At 47.0% G+C, this 25,858-nt stretch overlaps 1 protein-coding gene and 1 long non-coding RNA gene across 2 annotated transcripts in view; one reads left to right on the top strand and one right to left on the bottom strand.

The window, feature by feature from the left end:
* Positions 1 to 25,858, top strand: part of LOC119436082 (adenylate cyclase type 2) — a 650,431-nt gene that overhangs the window by 399,081 nt on the left and 225,492 nt on the right. The gene's annotated exons all lie outside the window — the stretch shown is intronic.
* On the bottom strand, positions 8,439 to 11,410 carry LOC119436083 (uncharacterized). The gene is made up of 3 exons (XR_005188973.2): positions 11,234 to 11,410; positions 10,400 to 10,526; positions 8,439 to 9,082 (listed from the first exon to the last, which is right to left on the bottom strand). It is a non-coding gene; the product is annotated as an uncharacterized LOC119436083 (long non-coding RNA).

The raw sequence follows: 25,858 nt of genomic DNA, 5'->3' as shown, positions 1-25,858 counted from the left end.
CAGAACCTCAACACCGAGCAGCTCAGGAGGGAAAGTCTCACTGCCGAGAGACGGCCGCACAAACCGAATCCAGACGCCAGTAGCAGGCGCGTGAGAATGAACAGAGAGGAGCTACACAGGAACATGCAAAACGCCAGCGCAAACAGAATATGCCAGCAGGAAACGTGCCAACAAAACACATTCAAGTCGGCTGCACTTGCGATGTCTGCGTTTTCCAGTCGAATCCGTGTGCTGTGCGGGATGGGCGCATGCTAGGGACAGGAAAGCGCGTAACGCGACGATGAAACTGCCTATAAAGCGCGCTTGATGCCGGGTTGTGCGTTGACATCAGGCTCTGCAGAAAACGATCTGCGAAGAGTGAGTGAAGTAGGTAAGTGAGTTTTATCACAATGGCAGAAAATCTCAGCAGAGCATCGAGAGACCCGGTTTACGTTTCCTCTGGTGCGATGGTGTGAAGTATCGTTCTTTTTATTGCGATAGCAATTATATGGACACTCAAAAGCAGATTTCTGCCGTCGGCGTCGCCGTTGCCGTCGCCGTCGCCGTCGCCGTCGCCGTCGCCGTGAGGTTCCGTATGACGTCATTTGGAGATGAAATCGTCGCCGCGCGCCGAACGCTGTATGTGCGAGTGAAAGGGCGCGAGGGGCGCGTCTTTCACGGGGAGTGAACGCACGGCGGAGAACAAACGCGCGTTCTGCGCCGTGCTCGCTTAAGGGCTGCAGAAGTAGGCGTCTCTTTTCTCCTTTACAATCACCATGTATGTAGAGCAAACGCGCCTTCTTCATACGCGCGAGAGGCCGTGGGGGAGGGAAGGGAGGCGACGTTTAGCTGCGGCACCAAGTGCCTATTTATATCAGAGGCTCCGGCAACAGTCACCAACGCCGCAGGCATTTTGAGCTAACGCGGGCAAAACGCCGATGGCGTCGACAACAGTTCTGCGTGTTGCCGATGCTGCTGCATGTCCAAGTTTATACAGCTGATAAAGCTAATATCATTACTCCGTAAAGCTCTCTACAAGTTTGCTATCGCAATTGATGCTTCGCCTTTCAGGTGAAACTGCGACATTTTTTTTTCTTTTTTTACACCAAAGCTGTATATGGCTAGGGCAAATCCGTCCTCCGCGAACAACCCGCGAGTCCGTCGCCCGCGAACAACCCTCGAACTGGCTCGTGTGCGCAACCGCGCGAACGCGCTCGTGCCACTTCCCACGCATTCGTCGTCGTAGTCTTCTACAGCTGGCTCCGTTGCCGCTCATCATTACAGCGTATAATTTCACTTCTCTTCTGTCGTCGTAATGGGGAGGCCGCGCTTACTTGGATATGAGCCATTGCTTAAGGGGGTATTAGCCATTCATTGTTTTACGTGACGGACACATTTAATAACTGAGAAGATACGCGAATGTGTGCGCGTACCTATCGTCACGATGACCACCGGTAAGGACAATAAATATGTTTGTACCTTCGTTCGAAATTTTGTGTCACCTCTGTGTCGCGCGCTAAACAACCTCGCTGGTCATCCACCTTCACAGAGTGGAATGGCTCAGGATTTTTTTTTTTTTTTTGTAAACGTGGATGGCTAGCAAGATCGCAGACGTTAAGAATAAAGTTACCAGCATCTGACAGCGGCATGTCGTCGCGGTTAACGTAAGATATTGTGTCTTTATGTCCAGTTAAAAGATTCGCGTCGACTGACGCATTGGCCATAGGTCACGCGTCCCGCTCACTCCAGCACCGCTTCCCACGTGCGCCCGGATAAGGGTAAATATAACAGACGCTTCGGCGTTAGCCACTTGCGGTGCCACTTATATCACAGTGATGCCATGCATCGACGCTTTCGCACAAGGATTGACAGAACACATGCTGTCAAATAGCTACTGCTATTTGGGACTCACCGCCACCAACACCTTCTACCCGGCATTCTTACATGGTTTCCTTGCATCGGCACACACGAGTTTTCTTCTGCGTATAGAAGATACGTTTGCGCCCCATACTGATGCTCTTGGAAAGGTATGGTAGTTATAAGCACATATATACGGTCTGATACTTATCCAATTTTCTGTACCGTGCAACTCGCAAGTGTTATCCACGATGCCGCACTCTTTTCTTATTCTGTCAATAACTGACTTTAGCATGGCTTGAAGTCTAAAGTACCGTTTATGAATATTAGAAACACGTCGATGAGGCGCTGCTATATAGCCTTTGCTGCGACACTGATACTATAGGCCGTACATCATGTAAAAAATATTCAGTGTGTCTGCTCTCCCTCGAGCCAAATGACAGAGGTGTTCCTCTCATTCTTTTCTGTCATTTCGTACTGCTCATCTTGAAACAATGCCGCCTGTTAACCGATGCAATAAGCCAGAGCCAGCTTTGCGTGAAGATAAGGAGAGAACGAGAGGGGGCGGTGACGAATTTCTTGACTTTATTTCCGTCTTGTACAAGGGAGCAGTCAGCAATTTCTACTGAATTCTTTTATTGCGATAGCAATTATATGGGCACTTCAACCGGATTTCTGCCGTCGGCGTCGCCGTCGCCGTCGCCGTGAGGTTCCCTATAGATAAAATCTTCGCTGCGCGCTGTACGCCCGAGCGGAAGCGTGCGGGGACGCGCGCTATCACGAAGAGCGAACGCACTCATCTCCCACGCTCAAGCAAGGAAGCAGGAAGCCAGCGCCGGAGGAAGCGGGGGGGGGGGGGGGGGGGGGCACACTTCTACTCTGCCAACAAACGCGCTCGTCGCTCGTCCGCACCCGTCTCTTATCTCCACACGGCTTTGACCTTTATGCGCCGTGCATTCGCCGCTCAGTTTCCGTTGAAGCGATAGACCGCACGTACCTTCGCCCGCTGCGGCGTATGCTTGCTGCCAGCGTTTTGACAGTCGTTGTCTGCAGTCATTCAGTGTGATCTATTCGTGTTTGTTTGTGCGCGCTCACACCACGCTTGTTCATTCAGTTAGTAATAGTCGGGCCACATTTTCCAACGCACGCTACACATGCAATGCTGCCCGGATCGGCAGTGCAGCGCTACAGGTGTGTCCCTTCGCACGCGCTGCCCACGGGAAGCGCTTCTCATCAACACCACCGCTTCACACGCACCTTCTCGTGGTCATCGAGTCTCTCTTCATGTCGGTCTACTTACGCCGCAGCACACCTGCTTACTTAATCAGCTCATGTTTACTACAATTCATATTGCTACCAAAGCCGCTCACCTTACTTCGTATGACATTGCTGTGTTGCTATCGCATTCATTGCTTCGCCCTTAGGGCGAAACTGTGACATTTTTTAATCTTCGGTTACAGCTTCTCATTCGAAACAACAATCAAATCGCACTCCCTGCGTGCTTTTAATGTTGCCAATGGTCGGCAATTCGTCATTCTGTGTGCAACCAATTATTTGTTTACTCGTTTGAAGTAGTTTCACACGCGCACTGCAAAGGAACGATTTTCGTGTCGCATTTAAAGCAACACTGTCTTCCTCCTCCTTACCGCGCATTACGAACATGTCGTTTCGTCTCCTCTCTCTCTCTCTCGCTCTTATATTTTTTGTCATTTATTTCTTTTTTTTTACTGTATTCTTCATGGGCTGATAAAGCCTAAACGCAGAGAAGGCCGTAGTCCTTGTCTTTGCGCGGCCGCCATGGCCGGAGCCGCGATTCGATTTTCCGCGGACCCATCACTGCCGACGACGACGTGCTCGTCCTTACGTACGTTTTTGGGTAGGCGTGGCAGCACGCCTGATAGCGCTTTTCCCGTTTACACCCCAGGAGATTCTGTCCCTCCCTGCGCTGGTCTTGATGAAGCAACGGACAGGCCTCGAAGACGACGCCATCTCGGCTGGCTGCGGCCGCCGATGCCGCGAAAAAAAGAAAGAAAGCAAGCCAGAAAAGAGGGTTCTATAGCGAGAAGAGGTCTGTACCCGCCCTCGGTTGTGCAGCGACCTGTACCCAGGATCGCTTGTTTCGCGGTGCAGTGACTCGCGAGCGTTACGAAATAAAAGGAAAAGATCAGAATCAGTATTAGCCACCCGAATGTTGGTTTCTGAAGCGACAGAGCAGGAGATAAGTCTTGGCGGCGGCGCTTTCGGGGTGTGTTGCGCAGGCTGAAGCAAAGTGCCGGCCCGCGTTCGGCCCTCTATGTCCGAGCCTGTTTCTCCATATCGGTGCACGCACTCGGGAAAAAGTAAGAATGGCGCCACAAGAACTCATAGGAGCCCCGTGAAGCGACACGAGCATTGCTAAAGGAGGCCACTGTTCTCTGGACCAAAGTTCGGAATTGCTTCTCGTCGGGTAGCGCTGTCATTGAACCGTTACTTGTTCGGGCGATTCGCCAAGGCTGGGTCCTCCCTATCGACAACATCAGCCACTTTGCTGTGAGGCAATTGGCCTGTTCAGCTCTGCAGAGATGCTCTTCAGTTTGCGGCTGCAGAAAAGATAAGAACAGTGGACTTTGCTATATCGGTCTTGTCGAAAGCGAGCAACGGCTGAGACATCAAGTTTTTATTTTTCTCCTTTCTTAACGGCTTATTGTTTGTAGTACTCCAGAATAGAGCGATGCAATATATATGTACCTAATCTATTTCTCGGATATATAGGTGCGTGGCCAAGGTGCGAACTCTAGCCGACAAGAGACCGTAGGGGATTCGCAGAGCTCCGGCTTCGGCAAATAATAGCAGTATACCTATGACATTTCGACATTAGACACCGCGTAGATTTTACACCGTGGATTCAGTTTTCAATGCAACATAACCTCTTACGTCGGCCTGATGTCAGCGGAATGCGCAATAATGGCGACATTCTAGAAAGACGGCCGTAGAAACAGATATGATTTTTGTATTCTTGTTCTTTTTTTCGTTTTTTTTTTTTTTTTAGTATCTGGGAAGTCGGTTGTTAGGACGAGCGCGCTTGTAGTATGCGCTGTAGAGTTGAGAAGCGCATGCATATTTAAGCGCGCATGACTCAGCAAAGCTCTAGCCGTCACCAGTTTTCCTGCCATTGTAGCTACATCTAAGTTCTGCAGAGATATTTCATAATCTTATCAGAATATTTTACATTTCTCGAGCATATAGACCTTTTCGCTGTTTACAAACATGCGCCCTGGACGGCTTCCGGTTTGGCTCAATGACGTAGTCCGCTAAATATAGCGAGCAAGAAAGGCCGTGGCGGTGATATAAATTAGTAGGGCCGCGATTTTGTAGCTATGCCTTCCGCTCGATTATATGCCACTCTTGTTATCCACCGTTCACTGCTGGCTGATCGATTTGATAACGCGGGCGGGACATCGCCTTGACCACTGACGTGACCAACAACATGATAAGGCCCGTGATCTGAAGTTTCTTGGGAGCGCACTATCGCTGCTGTTATCGCGCGAGCGAAATCGTCTATATGTAAAGCGTGATTTGACCGTAAACCTTGCGCAGTTTTCACTAAGGTTATTGTCGCTCAGGTGGATTCAGAAACTCAGCTTCCACTCATGGCTGTGCATAAAACCCATTGTAACCCATTTTTTTTGTCATTAAAAAGCATGTTGGTCGCGCATCTTAACTTCTTGATAAATGTGGTTGTTCAGAAGCAACGTGACGAAGACATCCTGTCGCTCTCTACGGCTAATAAAAGTTTCTGGAATAATGAGCAAATCCAACATGGTGACCACGGTAACAGGGTGCTTTAGGAAAAAGTGATAACTAAATGTTCGCAAAATGTTCGCACTGCTATTATTCTAGCTGACAGTGCTAGAGTACAGGCAGCACTACTGCCCGAGGGGTGCCTCTGTCCCACAAATCGAAACATTTTAATGCGCGCACACAAGATTGTGCATCAGGTGAAGCACGAAACGTTCAACTGGTTCAACTCGGAGGTCGGATTCACAAAACGTATCTCTCTGTCACTGGTCAGACGTATTTGATAACATACTCGTGATTAACATACTATGAACTGCTCCAGAGCATAAACCGTCTTGTGAGCACCGGACCCACCTTGTTTGCACAGTTTCTTTTTTATTCGAGCAGATAAGTGCTGAGAAATTTTTCGGAATGCTAAGAATATTCAGTGGCTTTGAAGGGAGCCTTAATCAAGGGTGAAGGTACGGTGCCAGCTGAAAGAAGTTACCTCAAGTTGTTTTACGTCATGCATGAGGAGTGCACCAGAAAATTTTAATTTTTGTTCCATTGAAGAGCGTCGTGAATGAAGCTAGGCCCACATCTTAGACTGCACTACCTTCGGAATCGAACCATCTTTTTGGTTCGATAGAGAGCCGAAAAGAAAACTGGTCTGACATTGCCCAGCATGATATTAGCCCTAAAATACTCCTAGCGTAGCCCAGAAAGGAACGATGTTATGACGTGTTTACTCGCTTTAGTTTCAACACGAGAATGCTCAAATACTTTGTAATGTTTACATTCATAACTTCACACAGGATAACCAGCGCGCTCTTAACAAGTCAATAAATTCCTTTCAGGGTGGTTTGTGTCAGTTGCCGAGGCGTACTTTACAGAATATCTTCCGAAGTCAGGAGTCACAACGCGGAGTGTGCGCGACAACCTCGTGGAAACCGAGTCCAAGGTATATGTAAACTGGTAACGTAGCATCCATAGAAGCCCACATGTCAAGAAAATGGCGGCGTGTTGCAGCCGTCGCCATCTACGTATCAGAGGAACAACTAACAGCAAGCAAAAAAAAAAGAAATTAAAAGTTACGTCGCATCCTGAGGTGGCAGTAACGTCAAGATCTTAGGCTGCTTAGCACGAATGTTTGACTTTCTTCAGCGTCCGGCATTTCGACTGCTACGCCAGCAGCAATTTTTCTTTTGAGGCTGAGGCGAGCTTGCGACTCGCCTCAACTGAAGCGCCAGCGTGTCACTAAACTATAGGAGTGGCGTATGTCTTAATGTCATCATAATTAGGCTGTTGGTGACGGCAATTACTCCAGTAGGTTCCTTAGGAAGGTGAGCGAATAGGATGGAAATAAATGACAGTTCCGCAGGGGTTACAAGAAAACTTCACTTTTATTCGTCTATAATAATGCAACCAATACAATTGACCAAGAAAGGAAGCTTGTTTCAATGGATAAAAAGTACTATGGCCAGCACACAGTCGTAATGTATAGCAACACATGCGAAACCTTTGCATGGAATCATTCGCGATTCTGTGCGACACCATGCATTTATATCAAACAGTTATCAGACAAGACAATATTGCCCCACATTATCCTTTAGAAAACATGAGACTTCCTAATTTTGCTTCCCGTCGGACACTAAGAGCGGACACTGAGAGCCTGTGGTATGGAGAGTAAACGAACATTGCGCGACTTTTCTTCGCAGAGCGTTCCGCATTTATCGTCACGACGAGACACAGCAGGTCGGATGCTGCAGCGTGAACTTGCACGATAATAAAAACCTGCACCCACACCTTTCGCCAATGAATGCCGTGCGCTAGGCCACGCAAAATTTGGAGTGAAGCGCACGCCGCACTTTGAACAAAGACGCAAGGAAAAAAAAAATACTCGGATGAAACCGCCGCGTTCTAGTGAGCAACGCCATTCCGCTCGCTTGCACAGTCTTACCAAGCCTTGCGCCAGAATCACTGGTTGGTAGGTAAGGTTGGTAAGAACGAACTAATAAATTGCGAAATAGAAACAAAATTAACATTTGTTGTTTTAGTACAGGAAAATATTTGAAACGGAATATTTACTCGTATGACATATTCTGATTAAAAATTGTCAACCAATTTTTTTTTTCACATAGGTTTCTTAGTTTCAGCGTTTGTCCTCCCCCCCCCCCCCCCCCTTACCTAGTCGCGCTTCAATCGTGTACCGCCAACCGATACCTCTGGCGATATGTTTTGGCACGCTTTTCGTTCCAAGCTTCGCGACTTTAGATGGACCTTGCCGAGTCTTCATTGCTCAATTACTTCCGCTTGTATCCTCCGGCGACGCACGCCTTCGCCATCCATTCACTCATCCAAAAGTAGGTAGGTTAGGTAAAAACTTTTTTTTTGTCCGGCAAGTTAATAGGGTGGGCTTCACGCTGCCAAAAGTGACCCCAAAACAACACAGCTGCTTGTTTCTTTTTGTTATGCATGCTTTGAGTCGAGGTGTAAAAGGGGGTAAGAAATTCGACCAATATTGCAATCGCCGCTCCGAATATGTCGACACTTCGCAAGGGCATAATTAAGGAAATGTCAGACAAAATTTTGATACAGTTAAGCATAAAGGAGCTTTATAGCTTCGTATCGCACAGGATGTGCTGTAAGCTTTTGGTCGGTAAATGTTGCTCACTTTGTTACAATGTTGCGGCGTGGCACTCCATGTCGACGAAGTCCACTTGCGAGTGATGTGAAACAGCTCTGGAGTAACACCTTTATTTACCATGCTAAAATTAAAAGCGGGGAAGAGAAGGCTGCAACTGCGTCCCTATTTGTGGCTGATGTGCTTCGATTGTTGAAACAACGTAAAAGGTCATGGAATGGGTCCTGATACATACAGTCGGGCTGATAAGACTATGAGAGCACGTGGCAAATGGCACGTGCGCGCGCCTAGGGACGTGATGCCTGCTGTCGCGTGTAACCGTGCGCATGCGCGTCCCTCCTTACTCGCTGTCCTGCTCTTTCGTTCGATCCGGCGCGATTCGAGCAGGCCCGCGAGTAAGGATGGACGCGCATGCGCACCGCAACACTCCACAGCAAGCACAACGCTGCAGACGGCGTGGCTCCTACATCAAATTTTCCACGCGCTCCCATAGTGCCCAAATTATTAGCGAGACTGTATGCATTTTACAGACCATTTACGTTCATGCCGATGCCAAATGCATTGAACATAATGGAATTGTGCTGATGTAGTGTCCGAAAGACAGCGACTGGAAAAACGCAGACGAGACGAGCATGCGTCAACTGGATGGATGTGTTATGCAGGCTTGAACAGCGCGCACCATCGTTCCAATTAATTAGCAGAGCACGCGTTGTATGCAGAATTATGGTCGCAAATTGCTGCTTCAGATCTGCCTCCTCGATGATTTGATAACAGCTGACATTGTCGGGGTGAATCGGGGAGCCAGCACTACGATGCTGGGCCGAATGTGACGACGAAGGAACGGCGCTGAAAAGAAAACAAAAGGTTATTAAATAAAATAATGCAAGGACCACAAGTAATGCTATTGCAAAGTAAGATTACTGAAGCAGTATTGTCCCGTTGCACCATTGAAAACCACATTAGCAAAACCTGTGAATCACGAAACTAACTCTTTATTGGGCGCACATGTGCCTATAGAACACGTTACACTCAAGGCACAACGATAGCGGCGAGCACAGTCAGTGATCGTCGAACATCTGGTCAGCGGGTCAACCTAAAGTCCCTATATAAGAAAAGTACCGCCATCCTTTGATAAACGCCGCTTCTCTCTCTCCCGTATCTCCGATTGGACGATGATAGCGTGCGATTTTCACTTCTTTATATTTTCTTTTTTTCCACCTCAGAGCCATGTTGAAAGTCCTCTGCGCAGCCGCAGTCGCCGGCGGCGGCGTGCGCCCGGTCTGAAAGCTTCAACTTGGGCTTTCTAGGTGCGCCACCGTCGACTTGGCTTTTGCAAGCAAAAAGTAAAGAAAAAAGCAAGCGCTTTAGGACAGGAGGTGGCGGAGGAAAGAGTAGATGGCGGTACTTTTCTTATATAGGGACTTTAGGTCAATCGCGTCGGCTTTTATATATGACTCATCGAAGGTTCCAGCGTAATCACTGATGCCCGTATGCCTTCCAGAAAGTACTTACAACACATTTCGCGTTGTGCATACAATCATATTACAAAAGGTTCGGTGACAACAGACAACGGTTAGTACTATCGATAACATTTGAGAAACTTCTGATAGATGCAGGCGCGTCCTGTGCCGAGCGATAAAGTTTAACATTTGTTAACCGGTGAAAATGGGTCACCGGAGAAAGAATGTATGCGTGCCAATATCGCGATTATTAACTTGCATATAGCAGTATCGCAGAAAAACGATTGGAACTAGCACAAAAATATACGGGAGTTGTGCCGTTGGCTGAAAATAAAAAGGGCACTTAGGTATCCCTACGTGGATGAATGCGAAAGCATTGCGATGGCATCGTACGCGTACTTCCGTGGGCGTCCACTGGAGCCAAGCGCAGCTACTGACGGAAAAGTCGAAGGTTCGTCCATCGCAGCGCACGACAGAACTCACTGAAATCACCGCATCAACTTGCAGCGCCGCGACGCGCGGCGCTAGCGGTCTGTCTCTGACCACACGACTTTTGTACTAGCTCCGGCCACGCCGCCGGATTTTCCACTTCACGAGCCATATAAAGCTTTCACATTAAAATATCACTGCTATGGCAGCTATGTAGCACACTTGAAAAAAAAATGAGGCGCCTCAGATATAAAGGACAGACGAAAAACCGAACCTTTCTTGTACGACTTGTGAATGCCCATCATCAAGGGAGAAGCGGACGGTATCAGGGAGACGACGCGTCCGGACTTGATTTTGCTGAGTCTAACACTTGTTCCGGGCTTTCCCATGTTTGGCAAGAACTGCATCAGTAAAAGGAGAAAATATACACTATAGTCACTGCTTTTCTGGAGTGAAACGGTAGAACAAGCTTTCACAACGAAGCGGTGCTTTGAATTTGTCATAACAGAAAGTATAACGTGCCTCTTAAGTCATAGTTTTGATTTTACTCTGTAGAGCTTCAATATTGTTCATTTTAGACTAAATAGCACAAGACAGACAAAAATGCAAGACACGAAGTAGACCGGGCGTATTTTCGACTGTGTTGCGGTGTCTAGTGAACCACGAAGTCGTAAAAGCTAGCCCAATTTTCTGTTTAGTATTCTTCGTCTGTTTCACAGCATAGCAATCCCATCAATGAACCCATTGGTGTGACCCAATTTACCGCTGAAGGCTACAGAGCAACTGCAGAGAGCAGCCGTGCCATGTAAAAAGTGACGCGATTTTTGGAACTCGAAAGGCGGCACTAAACCGAAGTGTCTAAACAGCATACCAGCTCGGCACTCACACTGGCACCAGGATACGAGTGTGTAGTTACAAAATATTCCCCGTTCCCAGCAACCTTTCTCGACCAAAAGAAATTGGAATGTCAGGCGCGGGAAGCGAACGTACCAACACCGCCGATGTCGGCGAGTGGCAGCGCAGCAGCCACCTAGACGACACGAGCCCTAAAAGGCCGCCTCAGCAGCGCGGCCCGGCCTATGTAAGCCCTCCGGAAAAGTCGGCTTACCTCAGCCTTGCCTGCCAAAATCCGTGCAAACTGGTGCGTGTTCCACGGGGACGGCGGAGCGATTGCCTTTCGCGGAGCTCGGACAGGACGCGGTCGTTTTTAATCACACGTTTCGTCCTCTCTAGCTCTATAAGCAGAGACGCTGCTGCTTGTGGCGTCAGAAGCTAAAGCGCCCTCCTTCTTTTTTCCCCCCTTCCCACTGCATTCTGCCAGCACACCGGTGACGCGGCTCTACCTCCCGCGAGCTTGCGGGGGAGGCTCTAATCTTGTTTTCACCAGTGCGTCTAGCTGCGGGCACCTGCCATCCCGGCTTGGGCCACTTGTTGCTGCAGTGCTTGCGAAGGGGCATTGGAAGGACCGACTTCCGCCCGAACAAATCATACGGTACCTTGCGTACTGATACCTCACCTTTATTTTTTTCTTGCTGTTTCTTTCTTTTTTTTCTGTGACCATTATGCCTTTATTAACAAACCCTTTTTCTTCTTTTTTTCTGTGCCCATTATGCCTTTATTAACAAACAAGGGCCGCGATTTTGTAGCGATGCCTTATGACTTATTCTATACTAGTGTTATCATCTACCGCTCACGACCGGCTGATCCCGTTGATAACGCGAGCGGACCTTCGCTCTGACCACTGACAAATCGCGATAAGCGCGAAAATGCATTATTACCGGAAAGGCATCGCTACAAAATACCGGCCAAGATGACGTTATGCCGGTGCCACATCGCCAAGTACCACCGAGCAAATTCAAGATGATTGCCGACCTTTCAATTAGTTGTAAAACACGTTAACAGTAAAGAAAAAGCGTGTTTTAGTAAGGCGTGACTATAAGGGGCACTGTTTTACGCAAGAAATTGGTGACGAGCGACAAAAATCCGGGGAACCGAGGGACTCCATTTATCGTTGTTAACAACCAAATTGCAATAAACGCGCCAGGCGTCTCAGGGCACTATCTTCGAGATCGGCCCCCGAAAAAGGCTAGAAACATAACCGATACGAAAAAGTGGGGATGACTCGCTAGGAAAGAAGTCGTCTTTATAACATTGTAGTTGCATGCAGCTGCAACGCCTGTCTGTTTGGTTGTCTCCTTTTCTTTTTTTACTCTGCGTATCGTTATGTGTGATCAATTTAACATCTTGTACACACCCCATCGTTCCCAAAGTCTCACTCGACACAACCCTCGGACAAGTGTTGATGCACCGCTTTCTGTACGCTCCGATGGTTCCCTAGCAGCAGCACGGTGTACCTTGGCCTTCTCAGCACCGGTAAGCGAATGAGAAGGAGCCGCGTCAGCTTCAGCGGGCCACGCCAACGTATCGCCGCCTACTACTTCCATCTAGACAGGAGCGCGCAAGGCCGCGAGTTGGACACCGAAGTGTGTGCTGGTCCAGTAAACGATGCCGTCATTTGGCCGTGACCTCAGTGCCACCACGTGCGAACAGCACGGCGTCAACTCTCCCCTCCCTACTGGCGTCCCCGCTGCCGCGGCGTGTGATATCGCAGCCATGGCATATGAACAACTGCTGGCTCCTCACTGCCGCGCCGTGTGCAACGTCAGCGCGAGTTGGACGCTGAAGCAAACCGTCCAAGCCAGCGCCACCGCATGCGAGTACCTGGGCGCTCGCTCTCCATACCTGCCTGGCTTCCTCGCTGACGCGTCATGTGTGACAGCAGCGCCATTGCATGCGAACACCTCCGAGTGTAACTTGCTCGCCGAATTGCGGAAACTGTGACCCGGTTTTCTACCTCTGATCTGCTTTATACGCAGCAAAAAGAAGAAAAGCAGGAGAAAAAACAGGCTGTCACGTCTTCTTTTGTCCGGATCCTGCGCGCACCCGAGGCGTTTCGTAGCACGGAATGACTTGCACCCCGTAGCTGCCCGAGATATCTTTTTTTTTTTTTCTCCGGGAAACGCATATGCTCTTAATGTCCAGTCGCCTTCGTTCAGTCGCGTTATGCAGCTCGGCCGTTGAAGAACATTCTTATGCCCCCCTACAGATTCATTCGGCTTGCTGGGGTATCGATGCTCGGCAGGAAGAGCCAAGGATAATTGCACTGCTTTCGCATGCATAATTAAACATATTCCTTTGTACACCGCTATCGCTCCCTCGTTACTGCCTGTTTGACGAGGCTATTCAAGATATCATTTTCAGTTTATTGCGCGTAATAAAGTCTCAAAATGTTAATTACGCAGCCAGAGGGATGATTTTCCTGCAATCTGTATGAAATGGCAAGTGAAGTTTCGCACGAGTGTACAAATTATTATTTAGTTCTTTGTTAATGATCGCGAGTGTTTTGGCTACTGCCACGCACTCGGATGCTGTTGTCTTCGGTTGCGATCTAGAATGCAACGTCGCAGCCCAACTATGTACTGAACTGCGACATTCACCACAGATAATTCTTGATTTTCACATATAAGTAAAAAACAAGCGGAACATCATATCCGAGGTCTTGCTACCAAGAAAGCAGTATTTGTAACCAAACCTGTAATTACCACAATAGACTTCAAATAACAAATTCAAATTGTATAAACAACCAACCTTTATATGTCCAAGAATTAGTCGAACAATACCGCCCCGCCTCTTGTTAACAGGGCGCGCGAAACAGCGGCACCCGAAGCTAATATTGACCACAACTAGAGTGACAGTGAACCAATACAGTCGAAGGCCTTTATAACAAAGGGCTTGGGGCCTTCAAGAGCATTCGTTATACAGGTGATTTCGTTGCATACGCATTCGCTGTAGAGTAGCTCGACTGTAATCAGGCACATCTTTCTCTCTGTCAGATAAAGTGTTTAACATCATCATTATTAGCTATACTTTATTATTGCGATAGCAATTATATGGACACTCAAAAGCAGATTTCTGCCGTCGGCGTCGCCGTCGCCGTGAGGTTCCGTATGACGTCATTTGGAGATGAAATCGTCGCCGCGCGCCGAACGCTGTATGTGCGAGTGAAAGGGCGCGAGGGGCGCGTCTTTCACGGGGAGTGAACGCACGGCGGAGAACAAACGCGCGTTCTGCGCCGTGCTCGCTTAAGGGCTGCAGAAGTAGGCGTCTCTTTTCTCCTTTACAATCACCATATATGTAGAGCAAACGCGCCTTCTTCAGACGCGCGAGAGGCCGTGGGGGAGGGGGAGGGAAGGGAGGCGACGTTTAGCTGCGGCACCAAGTGCCTATTTATATCAGAGGCTCCAGCAACAGTCACCAACGCCGCACGCATTTTGAGCTAACGCGGGCAAAACGCCGATGGCGTCGACAACAGTTCTGCGTGTTGTTGCTACCAAAGCCGCTCACCTTACTTCGTATGACATTGCTGTGTTGCTATCGCATTCATTGCTTCGCCCTTAGGGCGAAACTGTGACATTTTTTTCCGAAAAAATTGGTTAGGCCCCTCCGGTGCGCATTTATAGAGACAGCCTGCTTTCACGCTGCCACTATAAACCCGCTTTCCATGAGTCCATTCCATTCATGATGTTCTGGTCCCTGTTGCACCAATCGTCCAAGTGTATAATGGCCGCGTGAAAAACGCACAGTTAAATAAATTTATAGCAGCCAGTGGGTTAAACGCTCCAAGAAGTGCCGCCTACGTGAATTATGAAACAGCTCATCACTTTAATTTTGGGTACCGTCCCTCAGGTCAGGGTTGCCGAAGAGAGGTACGTTTAGTTAGCTTTTTTATGCGTATCTCTCGGTGCCTTCTGTTTTGATCTCCTCTCACGCGTGTGGCTTGGAGTCGACCTTCAGGCTTTCCACTCGGTCTTGAAAGCTGCTGCTCAACTCCCCCCGTCTTCCTCGCTTTGGCCATGGACGCTATAGCACGGCCATTTAGTCGGTTTACTAAAGCGAATCCATAATTACTTGTTTAGTGCAAAAACAAGACACGTGAAAGACGACAGGACAAGGCGCTACTCTCAACTCACATCATTTTATTGCATCCCTCCTTTATATAGAGCAGAAATAAGAAGAACATGCGCAGTGAGCACCATGCGCGGCAACCACCACAACATCTGATCGCCAGAGTGCACTCATGACACATAATCCAAAAAACCATATTCAGCGCTGTACAAGCTTAAGGAAGGCACACTAATGCACTGCGAACCCAGTGACTGTATGAAAAAAGCTTCTGATAATTCTCGGGCGGTGTATCACGGCTCTTTTTCAAAATCGTAGTGTCATGAAACATAGCTTTGCACTTGCATATTTTGCAATGTTGAGCTAAATGGGAACCTGGAACCTGTGCCTGTCGGTATAGATCACTCGTGTTCTCTAAGGCGCTCGTTAACACAGCGGCCTGACTGCCCTACGTACACTTTGCCACATGACAACGGAATCTTATATACTACACCGACGCTACAATCTACAATCTTCGCGTGGTTCTTTTCACAATCTGGTTTCTTACTTGTTTTTGAAATACGGCTGCACAACATTGACAATTTCTGAGGAGCAGAAAACACTACTGGGATATTGTGTCTAGTGGCGACATTCTTTAGATTGTGAGCCACTCTATGGCAATACGGCACAATTTCAGGCCTCTTCTTTTACTTTTGTGACGCTTCCCTTTCAGTCTCTGAAGCAATACCTCAGAGACCGAGGTCACCATCACACTTGGGTAACCCGCCGCCTTCAGCCTATTTAACTGTGCAATGAAACTCTGGTTCGCAGTGTGATGACACGATTTCTTTAACGAAGATTCTAGACACATTAAAGCAATAGCGCGTTTGACAATCTTTAAGTGCGCAGACGCATAAGGTAAAAGTTACTTACGTGCACGTGGCGAGTACATCCAACATGCGTGATCTGCTTGTAAGGATAGCTGCAAATCTAAAACCTGGAGTTTACCGTCCCTAGATAGCTCATGTGTGAAAGTCAGACCTTTGCCATTGTCAGTGAACAGAGTTAAAATATCGGCTACCGTAACGGAGCATTCGTTGTTAGTCTGTTTTATCACAACAAGAAAATCGTCAACATATCTAAAAATTTGAACCAAGTCATTGTCTAAAGCACTCTTAAGAGCACGGTCAACAAACGATAAAAAAATATTACACGGAGCAGGTGCCACACATGAACCAATACAAACACCATTTCTTTGAATATATAGCTTATTTTCGAACCAGATAAAAGTTGCACTTAGATAAAATTCGAGAAGGGACAAAAAACTTTCCGAGGACAACCCGGTTCCATTGCGAAAATCGACCTCGCCACTTTCCTCGATGCAGGTCATCACACTACGAAATAGCTCATCATGCGGTATTGAGTAATAAAGATCTTCGACGTCCACAGAGAAAAAGTCGGCTACTGATTGGTTGTCCTCCAGAAAGGAAACATCTGAATAATTCTTAATACCATAAGGATCATCAATTTTTAAAAGCTTCAACTGTTTTTGCAAAAAGCGGCTAACCAAAACCTGCCAACAGTTGTTTTCACTGACTATTTTACGGAATGGCATGTGCACGTAAGGAACTTTTACCTTATGCGTCTGCGCACTTAAAGATTGTCAAACGCGCCATTGCTTTAATGTGTCTAGAATCTTCGTTAAAGAAATCGTGTCATCACACTGCGAACCGGAGTTTCATTGCACAGTTAAATAGGCTGAAGGCGGCGGGTTACCCAAGTGTGATGGTGACCTCGGTCTCTTAGGTATTGCTTCAGAGACTGAAAGGGAAGCGTCACAAAAGTAAAAGAATAGGCCTGAAGTTGTGCCGTATTGCCATAGAGTGGCTCACAATCTAAAGAATGTCGCCACTAGACACAATATCCCAGTAGTGTTTTCTGCTCCTCGGAAATTGTCAATGTTGTGCCGCCGTATTTCAAAAACAAGAAACCAGATTGTGAAAAGAACCACGCGAAGATTGTAGATTGTAGCGTCGGTGTAGTATATAAGATTCCGTTGTCATGTGGCAAAGTGTACGTAGGGCAGTCAGGCCGCTGTGTTAACGAGCGCCTTAGAGAACACGAGTGATCTATACCGACAGGCACAGGTTCCCATTTAGCTCAACATTGCAAAATATGCAAGTGCAAAGCTATGTTTCATGACACTACGATTTTGAAAAAGAGCCGTGATACACCGCCCGAGAATTATCAGAAGCTTTTTTTCATACAGTCACTGGGTTCGCAGTGCATTAGTGTGCCTTCCTTAGGCTTGTACAGCGCTGAATATGGTTTTTTGGATTATGTGTCATGAGTGCACTCTGGCGATCAGATGTTGTGGTGGTTGCCGCGCATACTGCTCACTGCGCATGTTCTTGTTTCTGCTGTATATAAAGAAGGGATGCAATAAAATGATGTCAGTTGAGAGTAGCGCATTCTCCTGTCGTCTTTCACGTGTCCGTTGTTTTTGCGCTAAACAAGTAATTACGGATTCGCACCAACTAGCCCGCCAACGCATAGTGCTGTACTAAAGCGACGTTTTTCACGCTATAAGTGCTCATTCCCAGCTGTGCTCGAAAACGCACGGCCTTTAGGCTGCGCCACTTCCTTGATAACATTCGTTTTAGAAAATGAAGGCATGCACTCACTGTGCGCGAGCTCTCGGGAGATTCGCTCGTCTCCACAACGTGCCGTATAGGTGCACGCCTCGACAGCGCGCCGACGCGCGGGGTGCAGCCCCCGTTCGTCACGCTCCCCCGCGCGCTCGCTGGCTGCTCGGGTTGTCGTGCCACGCGCCGTTTCACCTTGCCATAAAGCGCCGCGCGTTTTTCTCTTGGCTCTGTATTAAAGCTTCCGTGCATGGCGAAGTCGGCTGATGCGCAGCAGGTGATGCCGTGCCCAAGCGTGCGTGCACCGAAGCTCTTTTTTCTGGAGGTCATCCAGATCGCTTGTTTTACTTTCAATTACCTTCTCTTTATTTTCTGCTTTTGCAATGTAATACAAGGTCGTAGCTCTACGCAGGCTGACGAATGAATGTCGCATGCCAGGTAAAAGGGGCTATGAACAGCGCGCCGTGAATCCCGCCGCGGCGGCCGCATTTCGATGGAGGTGAAATGCAAAAATGCCCGTGTGCTTGCGTTGTATTGCACGTTAAAGAACCCCAGGTGGTCAAAATTAATCCGGATCCCTCCACTATGGCATGCCTCATAATCGGAACTGGTTTTGGCACGTAAAAGCCTAGAAAAATAAAACAAGAAAAAAAACTTAACAGTGGACTTGGCAATCGCAATTGCTAAATGGGGCTGTGTCGGAGTCCTCGACCTCGTTGTGGCCCAAAAGTGCAAGTGCAGCATGTTATTCTTTCTTTGTTTGTGTGTTTCGCTTGCTTGTTTTCATGAACAAAGGAGATTTCGGAGTAATGGGTCACATCTCCGGTGTCATCGATCGTTCATAGCTTCAAATATAGCAACAAACACAATCGCCACTCCGTCGCCATCGCTTCACTTCTAATTCCATGTCCCGATGTCAGTAGCAATAAATATGCGCGTGCCGCGTGACGTTCGTGGATAGATAAAGTTCGACGCACCTCTCACACTCGTCGAAAGCTACTTCTCTCATCGGTTGCCATTAAATCCTCGCCATTTGCGCCACCCTGTTCTACCGATTCATCGGCTTGTGCGCGAAACGAAGCCACAGTGGGTGAACTGCGTATTAGGGCTGCGCTTATCGCACACCATCAGGCGAATGGGGGCACACGTTGTGAAAAAAAAAAGGAGGTGCTCAGAGACGCCGCTGAAAAGGAGACACACTGGGATGGTACAGGTAGGGGGTAAGAGGGATGCGCCAAGCGACCATCGCCTGCACTTACACAGCACAGCGTGCGATCGAGAGGCCCCATCGCAGGAGCCGAGTCACCGATTCGACGGCGTTAATTAGCGGGAAAGCTTCTCGGGCCAGCGTCTACGCGGCGGCAGCTCCTCGGGCAGACGCGGCTTTCCTTTCTTACCTCTGAGTGCCGTGGCCTTAGCACCACAGCGACGACGCGGCAATCAATTAGATACGCGCGCGAAGCACGCCATGGGCTGCGCTTGCCTTGACTCCAGTCCAGCGCCGCATACGTTGGTTTTGTGCACCGACTACTAATCAGCTTCCATACCTGTAGACCCGGCGTTAACAATTTTACCGGCGCCGAACAGCCTTGGCCCTCATCACTCGCTGAACCGAAAAGACGGCTGCGTTCTCGCGGTGGTGTAAGGAGCTTCGATTTTTTCTTTTCTATGCCACTTGCGCTGCCCAATTTTCCGAGAGAACCATTAAGCTTTAGACTGCACTGCCAGCATGGGTAAATAAAGAAAGGAAATTAAAATACAAGACAAATGATCCACCATTACCGGTGTGAACGTAAGGAGCCAACTTCTGAGCGGTGGCCCATACCAAATGTGAAAAATAAGCACATACAAAAGGAACAAGATGCACGTCGCGAGCACGTGGTGAAAGAAGTAGGTGTTCTTCACCAGGTTAATGAAGGGCTGCGGGTGAGTGGCGCAATATATGCTCGCAGGTAATAGATCAGGTCGTGTACGCTCATTATTTTTCCTAACACTCACGATCAGCGCGAACATTTAGGCCGATGAGGATGGCAGAGAGTTCACGACTGCATGTAATGAGAAAGAAAAAAGAAAAAGACAGAACAATCAACTATTGCTGTAACTTTATGTGATAGATAACATTTTCGTTCGTTCGCAATAAATCAACTAAAATAATTACCGGACAATTGAAGTGAGTATACTTTTACAGTGGTCGGTTGAAAATTTTTGCAGCTTATTGACGTGGTTTTTTTTTACATTATTTTGCAGAATTAAAAGCAATTTGGCTAAATAGCATAATCATGGCTCATAACAATAGCACACTGAAGACAAAAGCGTAGGCACAACACATTTCTGGGACTCAGAGCTCTGTTCTCTGCCCATACTTTCAGTTCGCTAACCCAGCTGTTTGAACGTCAATCATTACAATATTTGTCTGCAAAGCAATATCGACATCATGGCAGAGCTTGTGTTCTGTCTACGCCTTCTTTTTAGTGCGCTGTTATTACTAACGATGAACCAATATCAACTTGCCCAGTTTTCTGCCTTCTTCACAATAATTATTTTGAGCTGGAAGTACAGATCTCAGCATGAACCGTATGACTAAATCAGTAATCAGCATTCATACATACCGTGCTTATTTGGGAGGTGAACGTCCCTCACTTATGTTTCCAAGTTGATGTGAAATTGTTTTAACAGCGAGGCTGTTTAATCCAGCCGTAATTTGTGGTCCGTGTCAATAAACTACCAAGAAATAAAAGAAAACAAGCCGAGGTGTGATTCGAAATCATGAGTAATAAGATGAAAAGTTCGCGCGCACTTCCGGAAAATGCTGGGCTACGATCGCCCAGCTTCGCTGTTTCAAGCGTTGCGCGGTCGAGTGCAAGGTTAAGCGTTTCTTTTTTTTTTCATTTTCTTGTTGTTGTTCAAGGCGGACTCTTTTTGTCACGTTCGTATTGATTTCATCTGAACAGAATCGCATTGTCAAATTCGGTCGTATTTACTAAATTTTTGCTTGTGTCTTCTTGTGAGGGAAGCTTTGTCAAAGCAACGTGAGCTAGACATTCCAACGTCTCTCTGCGCCCTTGAGACGTTCATCTTTTTGTCACGCCAAGCTTTCAAACGAAACTTCGGCTCACGTGTGTGACGTCGCCGACACAAGCGTGAAGGCCTTGTGGTATCATCAAGGAAATGTTGATCAAGAAGAGGCGAGTGCAAGATGTGTGTGTGTTCTGCACTTTTCGCACTTTGCATATGCCGGTGCCACCTGTACAAGTAAATAAGATACGTTTCGGCGTCTTGGTTGCTGCTACACCTTTTGCTTCCATTTAAAGTGAGAACATGTTGGCAAAATATGTGCATCCAACTTTTGGTTCCACGCCAATAATATTAAAACTTCCGCCATGTTTTCCTTTGAAGCATGCTGAGAGAAAGATTTGACACCCGCTATTAACGACTGTCATGCGGATAGCATTAAATAACACCATATCATTGTGTGATGTGCGCTCATGGGAACAAGAAGAGCTGCTTGTTGCAACAACTATAACGGTATGCAGCACAACCTCTGCAAATTTATTCTCGCTTGAACCAATTCCTATATAACCTCCTTGCTAAAAGTTCACCCGAAAATATTTTTGCTTGTTGTACTACTATATTGGTGTTTGTTATTGGAGTGTGCTTTTATTTTGCATCATTTTGCGTGTATATGCTCGCGCGACGGCTTCTCAATTTGTTGATTTTTTTTTCTTTTCTTTTGCTTAAGTGTCAGTTTTTAAAATGTGTTTTTCGACAATCGGCATATCAATAGGCCAATTTGTCACCGGCTTCCTCTTAAACAACCACAGGATGTTATTTCAGAATTATTATCTCTCCTAGAATATTCGTAATTTCTTTGAAGCGTCTTCTAGTGTGTGTAAATGCATACTCAACAGTTTGGCGCGAAGTTTGCTTCGCATTCAGTGCGTTAGTGGCGAGCATCACGATTAGTAAACTTGGACTACTTTCGTAGTTACCTACGCGAGGCGGCGTTTTTTCCAAGGGCGTTCACGTGTCGGGCAAAAGAGAGATCTTGATAATTTATGGCCGCAAAAGGCAGCGAAGTCACGCTGAGCTAACGTTTTCTGTCCAGGAAAAAGTTGAATGGGAAGAAAATCCGCAACGAAGAATGATAATGAGGGCAACAAACATAGGTTTGCAGAAACAAAGGCCAAATGATTCACTTTGGTCAGACGTGCAAAGGAATCCTGCGGCGTGACCTTCGTGTTGCATGTTTCATCTAGCTAATTTCGGCGATTGAAGCAGCCGGGCCGCTTGGCGTGCCATAGAATCTACGTCATAAATTATTCTAATCTCAGTGCTTGCAACTTCTGATGGTTACGCCACGTCCCCGTGAGAACGACGTTACGTGCGTTTGTCAGCTACGTAAGCCATGTTGTGGTGGCAGCAGCCACCAGCGACGGCCTTGCGTAAGGTGCTCGCTTGGATTTAGAGGCTTGTGCAGTTAGCCTGCAGCTATCATCGGCCCACTCGGCCATGCGACATGCTGGAAGCGAGTGCGTAGCCAATTAAAACGGCTAAACGTCATTGGCCAAATCATTGGCTGTATGTATTTAACCCGACCAATGAAACTCATAGATTGCAGTGCAGACGGTTTTAAACCACGCTTTGTCTTCATTCACTCGCAGCCAGGCCGAGAAGCTGCGATAACACGTTAACAATCGGCGGCTGAAAGAGTGTGTTTAGCGCATGGACTAATTCAGACATGCACGAACAAGGGCAGCATTCGCCGAGTATATATATATATATATATATATATATATATATATATATATATATATATATATTGTATCTTCAGGACAATAATCCGCTGACGGTATGCGTGTTTATTTGTTGAAATTTTCTCTCTGTGGACGATCTATTGGTGCGAACTATGCGTGATTTCATATTTTAATTATGTTATATCTTGAAAAATTAAAACGTAGTATGACTGCTCCTGCAACTTTTCGCGTTACTAAACAACATAGGGAACGAAATCGACTGTGAAATGGATAAACTGCGTGTATAATGATTGCAGACAATCTATTGAATAAAAAGTTAATTTGAGCCGAAATTCGGCCCTGTGTGCAGGCTATATAGAGGGTGAGAACTATCTAAGGAAGGACATTCTATTTTAGGCCCATATTTACCCGAGCGGATTTGTGTAGCTAGCCGCTGTGTCTGCCTCCATATCCACCCTCGTTACGTATGCTAAAATTGCATACTATAATATACATGCAACTTAAATAGCATTTCGTATCAGTGCGCGGGTCAACAAATGTTTCCTGTTTCTGCTGCAGTCTCGAATACGCACTCCTTCTATTTAAAGATTATGCGATGGGCGGGTTCAACATGTCACAGCGAAGAGAGTGCTCCTGCAAGCCCTCCCGCAGCACGCTACTTCTAGTCCTTTTTTTTTTCGGCCACTAATTTGTGCAAAACGCGTCCCTGCTCCCATAGCGATTGCTGCATGCAAGTCCGCCCCTTGTCGAATAGGCTACAATTCGGTTGATATATCCTTAAGCTTGCCTACACCACTTGCTGGCTTACATTATCGCGCGACAATTTCAAGTTCCTCACTGGCGCCAGCACTAGACAAACCACTTGTGCTTTGCGTTTCACATCACCTTACCGGAAAAAGTGGGTGAGGTCTGCCTGTGTACAATCCATACTTAACCAAGAAAGCTGACATCCAGGTGAAAACAACATGACCACGATGGTCGGGGTCAGCACTTCAATCTGGTTTGAAGGATTTCCCTTGATGCTGGGCGAAATGCGCGAGTCTCCATGCATCACCAGCGCGCAAGGTCAAGAGGGTAGTTTCGGCGGACGCGTTTTTTTTTTCTTTTTCTTTTTTTTTTTGTTTTGTGGAGGTTATTTGGGCTGACGTCGTTTGGCAATTCTACTACGTGAATCGGGCGTTTTCGTTGAATGACAATGCGCCAATAAAGAAGCCACGCGCATGCGTACACACAGGTTTCGCCGCCTCTCGAGATAAAAAGAAAAACTTCTGGCACATTAAGCGCTGCACTTATGCCCTACATACATGATCACGAGCGCGGCGGACAAGTGCTCATTAATACGGCTGTAACATTCAAAGAATATGACGCTGGCAACGAAGGCGACCCTAAAATTCTGCCGCGGACTACGTGAAAATAAAATGAGATTCATGCACCCGGCCGCTAGCTCTGCATAATATTGCCTTCGGAGGCCCAGGCGTGGCTGGAAAGATAGCTGCTCTCCGTGGTTCTTTCGGCCGCTATCGCGAATTCCCGCTACCCATCCCTTTCTATCCGTTGTCCTTATATTGACTTTCGCGGCTAGCGTGACTGCGACGTGGTCGGATGCAGGTCACGCATTTCGAAAACCCCTGTGCGATGGTGATATGTTTTCCACCTGGCCTATTCCTCCGATGAAAAAAAAAAGCGAAAATAAACGCTGGCGTGGCACATTGTGCTTTAGCTGTTATATGATATGTTCGTGTTCACGCTCTTCTTCGCCCAGTGAGCCAATACTGACCATACGGCGGACTCGTATTCCCGAAGCGCCGAGGTCATCTCGTTGATGGCTTTCAGCTTCTTTCCTCGCCATCTTCCTTTTTTTTTATTACACCAAAAGCTCTCGGTGGCGTTCGTCGTTGCCCTTCTTTTATCGCTAGCACGAACCGGATTTTCGCAATTGTGGGACACCGTTTGCCACATTTATAGCGTGCGTTCCTGGAGCTTGTTTATCGGACGAGTCGCGTACGCTGACTGCGACTAAACCCCACCTTAAGGCAAGACGCAAAGGCTTTTTGCCGAACAGTGTGTCCTATCTCCTGAGGTGACGTCTTTCATTTTTTTCTTTTTAGGAAGCAAATATAAAACGGAAAGAGGAAAAAGTTCGCGCAGGGAGGGCGAAAGATTGTGTTGGTGGCGGAGCAACGACTGAGACTCGTTTTAAACGCCTGGGGCGTTTTGTCCGCTCCAAAGCTACACTATTTTTATGTTTACTGGTTCGTAGTTTGACTTAGCAGCGCAAGTTTGAAAAAAATACCTTTGGGGCAAATTAATCTGTAGAAACCGCTACTTTGGTCAAGTGGGCCTTCGAGTCGTCGGTACGCTGTATACGTATTAAGCCTCATCGAAACAACAGAATGCTACTTGCAGCCATTTCTTTCGCTGAAGACAATTATTTCAGATCATCAACTGCTTCACGACTGATGAATCTCCTGTTCTCTCGCATGGGCAATGTTACATGTCACGAGACATGGTGTACGATGCTGGCAAGCTGCGGTGATCTCGTGGCAAGCTATCACACAGCAACAGAAATTCACTTGAAATGTCAATGTCGCACATGTAAAAGTTACCATGCCAAGTGCTTAGCTACATTCATTCATTCATTCATTCATTCATTCATTCATTCATTCATTCATTCATTCATTCATTCATTCATTCGTTTCGTCAATCAATCACTTAATCGATCAATCAGCGAGTGACATTAGTGCTTTGACCTACACTAGAGAACCAAATGAGCTCATGGCTGTGCTTTGCTGAAGCAGTAATTTTTCACTATCGGTCATGAGAGCGTTAAAACTTGTTAGTAATGCATTGGTAATTACATTAGCAGCAGGTTAATAAAATAGTTCTCAAAACTGACTTTAGCTCTTCCGATAAGGAGTTTTCTGCAAATTATGTGGAGCTGTTTGTTAGCACGTCTTGCTATGCACCTCAATCATCCCTGAGTGGCACATTTTTCAGCGTTTAATTTCAGCATATTAGCTGGCATGGTACTGTAATATATTCGTAATATTCCCATATTCCACATGGTTGAAATAGATTGTTGTATATAATGGTGATAACTTTACTCTTGACCTCGATTTGACAGCTTTCTCTTATTGAGGCAAAAATAAGCCTAATTCTGAGCACCTTTCTTTTCCATGCCCCTCGAAAGCGTTTACAAATCCTGAACACTACCATTGATTGAGCGTTGTACGCTAATTCTAGCCGCAAATCCTTGTTTTTCAACGAGTGAACAAAGCAATGGGCCCTGTTTGCTGGTTTTAAAAAAAGTGCCACGCGTATTATATTATCTATATATTAGTGCTCTTGTCGACATCTCTATGCCATAGTTGTTATCATGCTTTCACTTCGAAT

Source organism: Dermacentor silvarum, chromosome 1 (assembly GCF_013339745.2).
Source record: "Dermacentor silvarum isolate Dsil-2018 chromosome 1, BIME_Dsil_1.4, whole genome shotgun sequence".
Lineage (NCBI taxonomy): Eukaryota > Metazoa > Arthropoda > Arachnida > Ixodida > Ixodidae > Dermacentor > Dermacentor silvarum.
The sequence above is the reverse complement of the archived record's forward strand: the minus strand, read 5'-3'. Positions and strand labels throughout refer to the sequence as shown.